Source organism: Grammomys surdaster, unplaced genomic scaffold (genome assembly GCF_004785775.1).
Source record: "Grammomys surdaster isolate TR1022 unplaced genomic scaffold, NIH_TR_1.0 126546, whole genome shotgun sequence".
Lineage (NCBI taxonomy): Eukaryota > Metazoa > Chordata > Mammalia > Rodentia > Muridae > Grammomys > Grammomys surdaster.
Window position 1 is genome coordinate 4837544 of NW_021621338.1, and position 11583 is coordinate 4849126.

General features: G+C 42.2%; 1 pseudogene; it reads right to left on the reverse strand.

Moving 5' to 3' along the window:
• Positions 1 to 4900: 4900 nt before the first annotated feature.
• LOC114615075 lies at positions 4901 to 5974 on the reverse strand (annotated as a pseudogene).
• Positions 5975 to 11583: the final 5609 nt, after the last annotated feature.

Below are 11583 nucleotides of genomic sequence, written 5' to 3' on the forward strand. Positions count from 1 at the left end.
GAGAGCTCCGCCCCTGTCAGGACACGTTCCGGTTCCGCTCCCGCCTCACCGAACCGCCTTCCCCCAATCAGGCTGCGTTCTAATCACGTGGACTAGTCAGCTCCAGTCATACCGCGCCCCGCCCCACTGCTCCACTAGCTCCGCCCCGTCAGGCCTACTCTCCAGACCTTGCCCCGGCTGCTCCTCTAGCTCCGCCCCTGCTGCCTCTCTCCCTGCCTCCATCAAACGGAGTCCTACAGGCGTTGACTCGCTCCGCCCTTCCCTTTGTCGGCAAAGCTGACGCAAGGAGTTCAGCTCTTGGAGAACCTTCGGCGGGGCAGCCCACCGCGGCAGCAGGGCCCTCTAGCGCCCCGGCGGTGTTAGCACAGCCGCTGACCTCGATGAGCATATGTTATAAATCTAAACGTGTTATCGCATATAATCCTCACAGTTTTCCTGTCAGCATTTTGTAGACGAATTAACGGAATTAGATTAATCTGTCTCTAGTTACAAACGGCACAACTGGGCTTTCGACTCCATGAATTTGCTTGTAGTGCTTAGAACAACTGCAAGAGGCTTCGTAGGGTTTGTTTTTTTTTTTTTTTTCCTATCCTCCTTGGTTAAATGTTAAGCTATTCAGTAGGTCTCCGAGGAACACAGAAGTCAGTGGCCTTTTCAAGATCACACAGCTGTTTGGGTGGCCTTGATAATTTGATTCCGATACTCACGATTTTTTTTCTTTCAGACAGGGTTTTGTTCAGGCTTTTCCAAAATTCACTATGTAGCCTAGGCTGGCAATCCTGCCTCAATCTTCCTGTTGTTGGAGATACAGGCATGAGCCGCCCCTACTGGCTCTTTCTACTTCTTAAAATACTTCTTAAAATAATTGAGGGGGTGTATTCTTGGAGACAATTCCAATATTTCCATGTCAAGAGTGTTGAGTAGCAATCTTAAAACTCGTACATCGATGGATCAGGACTCTTACGGCTCTGTTCAAAACAGAGTCGCCCTGCCAAGAGTGTAATAATAGTCTTTCCAAGGATCACAGGTCTCTGGGGGCATCTGCTGCTTTTATGCTTGCGATGGAAATGAACAGGGATAGATTCTGGAAATGTCCTGCCACCCTCACTTCAAACTGGGCAGTTTCAAGATCCTTTCAGTGGGTGACAGACTACATCTGGGTGGTTTCTTGATCATTCTTTGAATATCATTGTAACCCTACTAATTTGTACAATTAATTCTCGTTAATAATTATATAAGTTGCATTATGTATGACTCTCAGTGCTAAGTGGACCATGAGAAAGATCTTCTCATCTGTTCTCTAGGGTCTGATTACTAGGGGGAGGGGCTACGTTCTAAGCTACTAATAACTGAAACATGGTATGGTTCTCTGTATGAGTGGGTTCTGCATCCTTGAATCCAACTAAGTATTTGGAGTCCTGTGTATTAACTAAGTAGAAAGTAAAAACATATTTTTAAAATGCTATTTATGAGAGCGAGAGATATATTAAACTGCTAGGCATGAACATATGAAAGCCCCTGTCTCACGTCAACCTAGGAAATGTGAGTTTAAAATGATGTTCCATTTTTAATTGATGAGATAAACAAAAATGGAAATGCTTGACAATGTCAGGCATTGGAAAAGGCTTGGGGTGATACTTGCCTTTATATTTGATGTTCTGAAATGTAAATATTCCATATGGCTGTTTTCAAGCTATGAACATGATGTCACTGAACACGGATTTGGGAAGAGGTGTGCAGAAAAGCAAGCCAGTGTGTGTTCTTCTGCCCGACAGATGCACTGGACATAAATAACCTCTATAGCAGAAAATTTAAAATGGGGTAAGATAGTTGAAAAAATGATGGTTTTAAATTTTTACTGTCTCTGCAATATAATTTGCTTAATTGTACCATAATGTTTTGATGATTGCTGAGTTTAACAACAGGCTCACCGAATCCTTGGGAATCTCACAGTCAGTTCTCATGAACTGGTCCAGCTCAGTACTCCACCCACACTCACCATCCTTGATACCCGAGCACCGACTGTCCCTCCAGCTTTGCTATGACACCTCTGGCATCAGGCTTGTTGTGACAGTAGTTACTTTGGAGAAACTCAAAGCCACTTTTGCTGAAAATGTGAGCTCTTCACTTATGCTGCAGATCTCTGAGTGCGACAAAAGCCTTGACTCGTCTTTCATATTGTATCTGTCCCTGTAGGGCTGGAACCATGGCTAAGCTCCATTCTGGAGCCTATACGGTGGAAGGACAGAACTGACTCCTGAAAATTGTCATCTGCCCTCATGTTAGCCATGGCATGGGCAAGTACACACACACACACACACACACACACACACACACACACACACACACTTTTAAGTTGTCTAAGACTATAATGATGGATTAGCCTGTGGCCATTACAACTGCTTTGAGTATCTTATACCCTGATCTTGCCCTCTCCACACAGCTCAAGCCCTGGCCTTCTTCAGCCTTATCAGGAGGTTCAGACCAAATCAAGGGGCCAGGACATTTATGTGACAATGAGTGACTCAGTGGTTCCTGGGTTAAGTCACTACACATTAGCCTGCAAGCCACAAGACCAGAATGTTCTTGCCCAAGAAGGAAAAGATCTTTTGAAATCTTTCCCATGACCAATGGGCAATTACTAAGCCTTAATCCATTCCAGAAAAATCAATGAAACTTTGCTGCTTGTTTCTGTTCAGCGAAGAGCAGCCTGATCTCCCTTTCAATCACGGCTCAGCGTGCTGCTTTGGCTCACACTGAAGTTGGCTGGCTCAGTCTGAAGCTATAGTAAAGATGCCTTGCTCTGTCTTGTCTGCAATATGTGACTTGATATCCTCCTCTCCCCCATTCCCCCCCCCCATGTGTCTTAGTTAGAGTTTTACTGCTGAGAACAGACACCAAGACCAAGGCGACTCTTATAAGGACAACAATTAATTGGGGCTGGCTTACAGGTTCAGAGGCTCAGTCCATTATCATCAAGGCAGGAACATGGAAGCATCCAGGGAGGCATGGTACAGCAGGAGCTGAGAGTTCTACATCTTCATCTGAAGGCTGCTAGCAGAATACTGACTTCCAGGCAGCTAGGATGAGGGTCTTAAAGCCCACACCCATAGTGACACACCTACTCCAACAGGGCCACACCTTCTAATAGTGCCACTCCCTGGGCCAAGCAAGTTCAAACCATCACATCATGTATGTATGAATGTGTGTATGTGTTTTTGAGACAAGGTATCACCAAGTAGCCCAGGCTACTCTTGGACCCATATCTAAACCATGTTAGCCTTCAACTCACAGTGAGTCTTTTGCCTCAGCCTCCCCAACCACAGGTTTATATGGTTGGATCTTGTTTCTACTGTTTCTGTGCCATAGGATCTCCACCATCTGGTGTCAAGTTGACCAACAAAATCAGTGTCTGGGAAATTTCTAGAAATGGAGAAGATCAGGGTGTGGTGGTTTGAATATGCCTGGCCCAGGGAATGGCACTATTAGGAGGTATGGCCTTGTTGGAGGAAGTGTGTCACTGTGGTTTTTGGCAATGAGATCCTCCTCCAAGACACATGGAAGTCAGTCTTCTAGCTCCTGTCAGAACAAGAGGATATAAGTCTCAACTCCTCCAATGCCATGCCTGCCTGGATGCTGCCATGCTTCCTGCCATAATGATAATGGACTGAACCTCTGAACATCTAACCAAGCCCCAATTAAATGTTGTCCTTTAAGAGTTGCCATGCCCATGGTGACTCTTCACAGCAATGAAACCCTAAGACACAGGATTTACCAGCAGACACAAGACATTGCTAGATTTCTCTCTTTCAGAGCCAAGGACTACACCCAGGTTGCTGTAAATGCTGAGTGAGTACTATACCACTGAGCCATGCTTCCAACCTGATTTTACTGCTGTGGTAGAGACAGTGTATGACCAGTGTATGACTCAGGCTGGCTAGGTAGCCACTATATAGAACAGGCTGAACGTGAACTCTTGTTTCTTCTATCTCAGCTTCCTGGGTAGTGGGATTGTGAGTGGGTACCACTCTTTGATTTTACCAATGAAGACGCAGGAACCAGATGCTGGAGTGAAACCTTCTAGCTCAGAGAGGCAGGGAAAGCACCAGCTGGCCTTCTTACTCTACCTCCATCCCAGGGAGAAAAAGCCCTCTCTCCTTCACGCTGTCTTAAAAACCCTTCAACTCAATGTCTTTCCTTTCTACTTCTTGTACTTTCTTATGTTCACTCCTTGTCAACTGGTTGTTTGTTCCTCCTCTTGACTTATGGGTTGACTTTATTTGATCCTGTTTACAGAAAGCTCTTGGACTAAAGGTGTGTGCTAGGGCAGAGCTACACCACAAAAAGAAACTAGTTTTTCTAATTCACAAGCATGGGGTTCATAATGTGATCAGATATCCTGCAACATTTCCCCCTTTTTGTCTAAATAAAAGACTCTTTCTCTAACATAAATTAACTATATACTATTTGGTAAGAATTACATTCACAATGTCCAGTCTATTTGTATGTGATAACCTTGGAGAAATTACTGTCTATCCTATCTTGATGAGTCCCAAGTTCTGTACCTAAGTCAGTTTCTTTCTTTGTTTTTTTTCTTTCTTTTTTTGCCATTCAAAGGCCTTTTATTCATATACATCAGAGACAGTCTCCTGGAAACCATTATTTTTTAAATCCTTAGATTGGATTAGTATAATCCCTTTGGGTCCCTGGTGTTTTCCAGAGTAGGTGGCCCAGGGACAGACAAGGCTGTCCCAGCCTTTAGCACTCAGTCACAAAAGTGCTTGAGGGAAGTGTTTGAATGCAGAGTGTCTTGTTATGCTTGTTTATGTTTGCTGGCTGATTCAACACCCTCAAGGCTCAGTTCGGCTATCGGTTACTGTAGGTTCCTTGTCCAGGACTCTTAAAAGTCCTCGTCATCACAGATGTCAAGGTGCACGTCAAAGGCCTCTCTGTTGCCGTTTCCATCAGGAGTGAAGACATGTTTGTGGAAGGTCCCATCTACGAAGATGGCAATTACAGAACTGACATTCTTGGAAGTATTTCGACCAAAGGCGCAGATGCATGCTGACTCAGCAGGCACAGTAAAGCTGGCCAGGCTCCACTGAGAGTCCACGTATCGCCCAATCATAGGTCCCACTTTGCCCACACGAGCCAGCGCAGAGCGGCAGTTAAGGCAGGTGTCTTTAAGAGCAAAGATATGGACAGTGCCCTTGTCACTGGAAGCACAGAGGAAGGAGGAGTCGTGGCTGAAGTTAATGCAGTATAGGGTTGCAGGGTCAGTGCCTCTTCAAAGCTCTACCAGCTTTTCCTTGGACTGGGTATCAAAAAAACGTATAAGGGTACCCTTCTGGGATGCCGACGCCACTACAGTGCATGGCTGGTTCAGGGACACACAGGCCACATCACTCTGATGTGCATTGAGAGTGAATGGAGCAGATGAAGTACCAGGCTTTGTGCTTGCCAGATCCACAAGTTGCAGACTTCCACACTTGTGTCCAGGAAACACAAGCAGCTGCTTCTCCAGGCTTGGACAGAGGTCACACAGTCCCTTGGGGTTGTCCCGAGTGCCAAACTCAAACAGCTTTCGAGGACTGTCAGGGAAGGAGTACACATAGATGCGGTTCCTCAGCACAAGGACAATCTTGTCATGGCGCGTGCACACAGCCAACACTGGCTTGGTGAAGGTGAACTCCAGCACCAGTTTGTCCTTGGAGTCCTTGCCTTCTCGGGCATCGTCCCAGATCAGCACTGAGATCTCGGAGAACTTGGGGCTGCTACCACCGCCCACCAGGGCCAGCAGGTTGGATCGGTGCAGCATCTCTACCAGGCCCTCGCTGCCTACCTGCTCATGGTCAAGATGCCCCTTCTCCATCAGTGGCTCCACATTGTAGATCCGTACGCCTGTTTCCATGGCAGAGCAAAAGCAGCTTTGGTCTTTGAAATGTAGGCTGATCACATCTTGAAGTGGCTGCTGAGTCACGGTTTAGGCCTGCCTTCCCTTGGCTCTTGCTCCAGATGCACGTTGCCTCTGCCGACTTGATCACCCCTCCCCGACCCCTGCCCCAGTCGTTGGTCCCTGAATCAATTTCTATCATAACTTGCATTTATCAATCTAAAACCATCTTTTTAGTCCTTAAAACATTGTCTTAAATCCTAAACAACGTAAGCTTAACTGTGAGACTATAGCTATCTAGTCTTCAAATCCATTAGAGCCCTGAGAAGGATAAATATTACCCGAATACACAGGAAGTGCGGAGCAAGCAGCTTCCAAAACTATAAAAATGACTGAGACTGCTGGCTGCCTGAACAGTCACCCAAGATTCCGCTGCAACATTGGTGCATCTATCACTTCAGCCTACTGGCCCAGAATATCTGACAGATCTTTCTGTGAAGCAAGAACTATAAAGGACTTCTCTATCTTGTCCTGCCAGAGTTTGGCAGTCAATATTCTTTGTGTCCTGCTTGTCCACAGCTTGGACAACATACTGTCAGCAGTTGAAGCAAGGGCAGTTTCGTGCCCAGTAGCAGCTTGCCACATCTGAAGCAAACTCCAAAACGAGGTTCTTCAATGCTCATCATCTTCTTTAAAGTAATGGAGGTACTGTCAGGAGCTGACATGTCTCACTGTCAAAAAGTCTTAAATAAAACATCTTTAAATGCCATATGCTATAGATGTCTCATGTTTTTTAAGACCATCTAACTAACTCAGTATATTTGAATTGGCAAATATTGCTTGTTTCTAGCTATTACTATCTGATTAAGAAAACATCTGTGATTAACTAAACTAGCACCTAACAAAACCACAAGTTTAACAGACTATTAACTCTCTTAACTATCCTAAACAATCTGTAATAATAGCTTTCAAAGGGACTAGAACTTCACATTGCATTTTTAAGAATTACATAAGTACAATATTTTAAAAGAAGTTGATACATAGTATGTTGCAACTAAAACATAGCCTTAATTTTGTATCAATATACAAAGATCTATAAGAGTAAATTCAATAATCTACCTTTCCCCTATTATTCTTACATTATTCCTATATCCTCCTTTTTACTATATATAAAAAGGAAATATTTTTAACTTTTTTTTTTAAAGATTTATTTATTTATTATATATGAGTACACTGTAGCTGTCTTCAGACACACCAGAAGAGGGCATCAGATCTCATTACAGATGGTTGTGAGCCACCATGTGGTTGCTGGGATTTGAACTCAGGACCTCTGGAAGAGCAGTCAGTGCTCTTAACCGCTGAGCCATCTCTCCAGCCAATATTTTTAACTTTAACACAGTAAAACTAATTACAATAATGAAGCTATTTCTGCCAAGCTTTCCACGATGTCCAGTATGGTCATATTTGGCAGTCTTAGGACTAAGTATTTTTGAGTTTGATGTCCTGTTGAATCTGTCAGTCTCATATGAATTCAGCAATTTGAATGTCCTGAGCAGTTTGTAGTCTGAAGCTGATCTTTGGGTGGTGGTTGTCAGCTTAGTGGCTATCCTGGCTTGGTAGAACATAGCAATCAACCTACAGGTGTCAACTGTTTGTACAGTACCTAGCAGCACATGAGGCATGGGACAGTTTTATCCAGCGCTAGTGTCACAATCCAGGTGAATTAGTCATTGTGGGGCCCCATCATCTTCTTGGAATCCTTAAAGGTTTCTGTTAGGAATGGTAGAAAACTGACATTTTAAATTCCATATTCAGCAGATCTCAGAAAGGTTTGAGGACCACAATCTATTAAGTATATCAGAGGCACAGAAACTTTGTTCCTAGTTCCTTGCGTCAGACTCAAACCTAAAAATAAATACAGGAAGCTAAATGAAGCTTATTTCTAGAATTAGTTAATACTATGTAAGACTACTAGTAACATGGAAGAAAGTTTATATATACACAATAATCTTATACATTTTGAGATAATATTTATACCTTAAGAAAGTTTTAGTCAAAGAAAACCAAAAGATTTTGAGATTAGTGACAATAAAATAGTTCTTTACTTTTTGTTTTCCTCTGTCCCATACCAGGTGGCTCTTCTTTTTTAAATATACATATATATGTATATATACACACATATATATGTAAATTTATTTTATTGGATATTTTCCTTATTTACATTTCAATTGTTTTCCCCTTTGGAAGCTCCCTATCCAATCCCCCCCCTTTTTAAGATTGATTTATTTATGTATATGAGTACACTGTTGCTCTCTTCAGACACACCAGAAGGGGGCATCGGATCCCATTACAGATGGTTGTAACCATGTGGTTGCTGGGAATTGAGCTCAAGACCTCTGGAAGAGCAGTCAGTGCTCTTAACCACTGAGCCATCTCTCCAGCTCCCAGGTGGCTCTTCTGATATGAGACAGAGATTTTTGATTTTTCTTTTAACAAGAGGCATGAACGGATTTACAGAAGGAGAGAGCCACATTCTAACCCCAAAACCAGCTTTAATTTTTAATTGGATTGGGACCACATAAAGACCATTTGCATTTATGTCTGTAGAGGGCAGAATAGACAAGATGGAGGTGGTGGGGTAGTACTTGGCCAGTTTACTCCTTTTCTTGGGACATTTTCTCTTGATGATCTGTCCTTTTTCTTCAGATGTTTTATTTGTCCAGTGATCTCCAGATTCTTTAGTTGGATGTTTTTATTCTCCTGGAAAGATAAAAGTAAAACCCTGCCCAACCCTAACTCTGGGTGGTTTCTTTTTGGTGGGTTATATCTTTCCTAGGGCAAAATACTTTTTGGCAATAGACAAAGTATTATCTTTCAATTGAAATTTTAAAAATTACTTTAAAATTAAATATATCTTAGTGGATATATATACCTATTTCCTTCCTTTTCTTTGTATGTAAGTTCAAAGTTTAAGTGTATTTATTTTTAGATCACAAAGGACATTCACTTTTAATTTCAGCCTGGGTTTTGCAAGCTTCTTTGAAAATTAAACCACTGTAATCCTCTGCCTCTGCCTCAAGTGCTGGGATTAAAGGTATGAATTACCTTGTTTAGTGTATTGACCTTCACCTAGCAACTGATCCTTGGAAATATCAATACATCTGGCCTGACTTCATTGCTCTATGGCCCTGGCTTGCTCTTTCCACCATGTTCACCACTGTACCTGAGGACTACCTTCCAATATTGCTGTTGCCAAGTCTTTCCCATCTTGGGGGGATAATTCTGTTGAGTTTCCCAAGAATTTAGTATCTGCTTTACATAGGGTGAATGCATGCCATATGTAATGATTGCTTCCTTAAATCTTCTTAAATCTAATATGTCTATAGGATCTATTTAATTTCTCCATAATCTTGGGGGTATTTATCATCTGCTGGGATGTCTTATAGTAACTGGATAAACTAAACTGGTTGGTTTTCTAACAACCTTGGGCCACTCTCTTTTAGTTTCATTATGAAGTGGTAGGCCCTTTTCTAAATTCCTCTGTCTTTGCCTGAGTATTTTTCTTATTCTAATTTATAGGTCTTTCTAAGGCTTGTCTAGATTTCTCTGTTTGTATCTGAGTATTTTTTATTTTCATTATAAGTCTTTCTAAGGCTTGTCTAAATTCCTGTCTGTATTTGAGTATTTTTCTCATTTTTATTTATGTCTCTCTAATTTTTGTTCTAAGACTTGTATCTTATCAATACACTTTTCATGTCTTTCTTTTTTCTGTATCTCTAAAGGATTTTTCTTTGAGTGTGTACAGAGGCCTACTTTGGCTATTAAGAATAAAGTATGAAATAACCATAATAATGATAATCATAATCAATACTGAACCAATTTCAGTTGAGTTATTTAGCTTTTCATTTCCTGCTTCTATTTTCTTTTTTTTTTTTTTAAATATTTATTTATTTATTTTATTGGTGAGTACACTGTAGCTGTCTTCAGACACACCAGAAGAGGGCATCCAATCTCATTACGGATGGTTGTGAGCCACCATGTGGTTGCTGGGATTTGAACTCAGGACCTCTGGAAGAGCAGTCAGTGCTCTTAACCGCTGAGCCATCTCTCCAGCCCCTGCTTCTATTTTCTAGTCATCTAAAGTAGCACTATATAGGGTCCTAAAGCCTTCTGTTATGGTACTTCCTATCCTTAATGCTCTCCTTGGGGACTTACCAAATCTGATGGCTTCTCAGTTTGTCCATAGCTGGAGTGATTTCTCTGTTCATGTGCTTGTGCCAGAAGGTGGAATATCAAAATGTTTTTTAAACAACAAAACCACAAATATTTGATTTAACCGATGAAGACACAGGAGCCAGACAGCCAGATGCTGGGGCAAAGCTTGCTAGCTCAGTGGGGCAGAGAAAGCACCCAGCTCATTTTCTTACCACCAACATCCCAGAGGGAACAAAGCTCTTTCTCCTCCTTCATGCTGTTTCAATGTCCCTCCTTTCTATTTCCTGTGTTTTCTTATGTTCAGTCCCTGTCAACTGGTTGCTTGCTCTGCCTCATGACCTATGGTTGACTTTATTCAATCCTATTTACAGTAAGCTCTTAGATAAAGGTATGTGCTAGGGCTGAGCCACACCACAACAAGAAACAGTCTTGGGGTTCACAATGTGATCAAATGTCCTGTAATACACCACCATGATGAACTTAGAAGATCTCAATAAACATCAAAGTTTAAGATGCAGTGTTTCAGAGTTCTGTGCTGCAGAAACCAAACCAAAACAGCGCCTTAAGGTACATCCTTCTGTATTACCACCTAAAAACATGGTTTCAAATTACATGGCTGAATTTTTTTAAAAAAAGTCATTTCTAAAATGTTCACTTAGGCAAATATATACATTTAGGTAAAATACATAATAAACTCAACTTCTAGAAAAATATATGTATCTACACAAACAGGTTTGGAAGAGCAGTTGTCTATGGGATTACAGGACGGGCATGAGGTTGGGATGGATAAGTCAGAAGGACTGATGGACCAAACAGTTTCTTTTCTTTTCTTTTCTTTTCTTTTTTTTTTTCTGAGACATGGTTTTTCTGTGTAGTCCTGGGTGTCCTGGCACTCACTCTGTAGACCAGGCTAGCCTTGAACTCACAGAAATCTCCTTCCCTCTGCTTCTCAAGTGCTGGGATTAAAGGCATGTGCCACCACACCTGGCCAAAAAGTTTCTGAAAGTCATTTCTGCCCTCAGCCTTCTGAGCAAATCCTCCTCAGCAGCAGTATCTGGTGTTTATAACATCATCATCATTCATTCATCATTTCAATTTAACAAATATTAAAATACAAAGACCTATGAGTTGGTATAGCAATCAATTATGCAGCTCATTGGGAGTTGATACAATATGCAAATCCCTTCTGGTCCATCGGCTTATTAGGGAAGCTGCCTGAGTGGTAATGCGTCGCTTAATTGTTAGGGGTGATTTGGGACTTGGGAGAACAAACAATACTATAAGAGGGAGAAGGAGAGTGAAAGGGAGAAGAAGAGGGAGAGGGAGAAGGAGAAGGAAAGGGAGAAGAAGAGGTAGAGGAAGAGGGAGAGGGAGAAGGAGAGTGAAAGGGAGAAGAAGAGGGAGAAGGAGAGGGAGAGGGAGAGGGAAAAGGAGAGGGAGAGGAAGAGGGAGAGGAAGAAGAAGAAGGAAAGGGA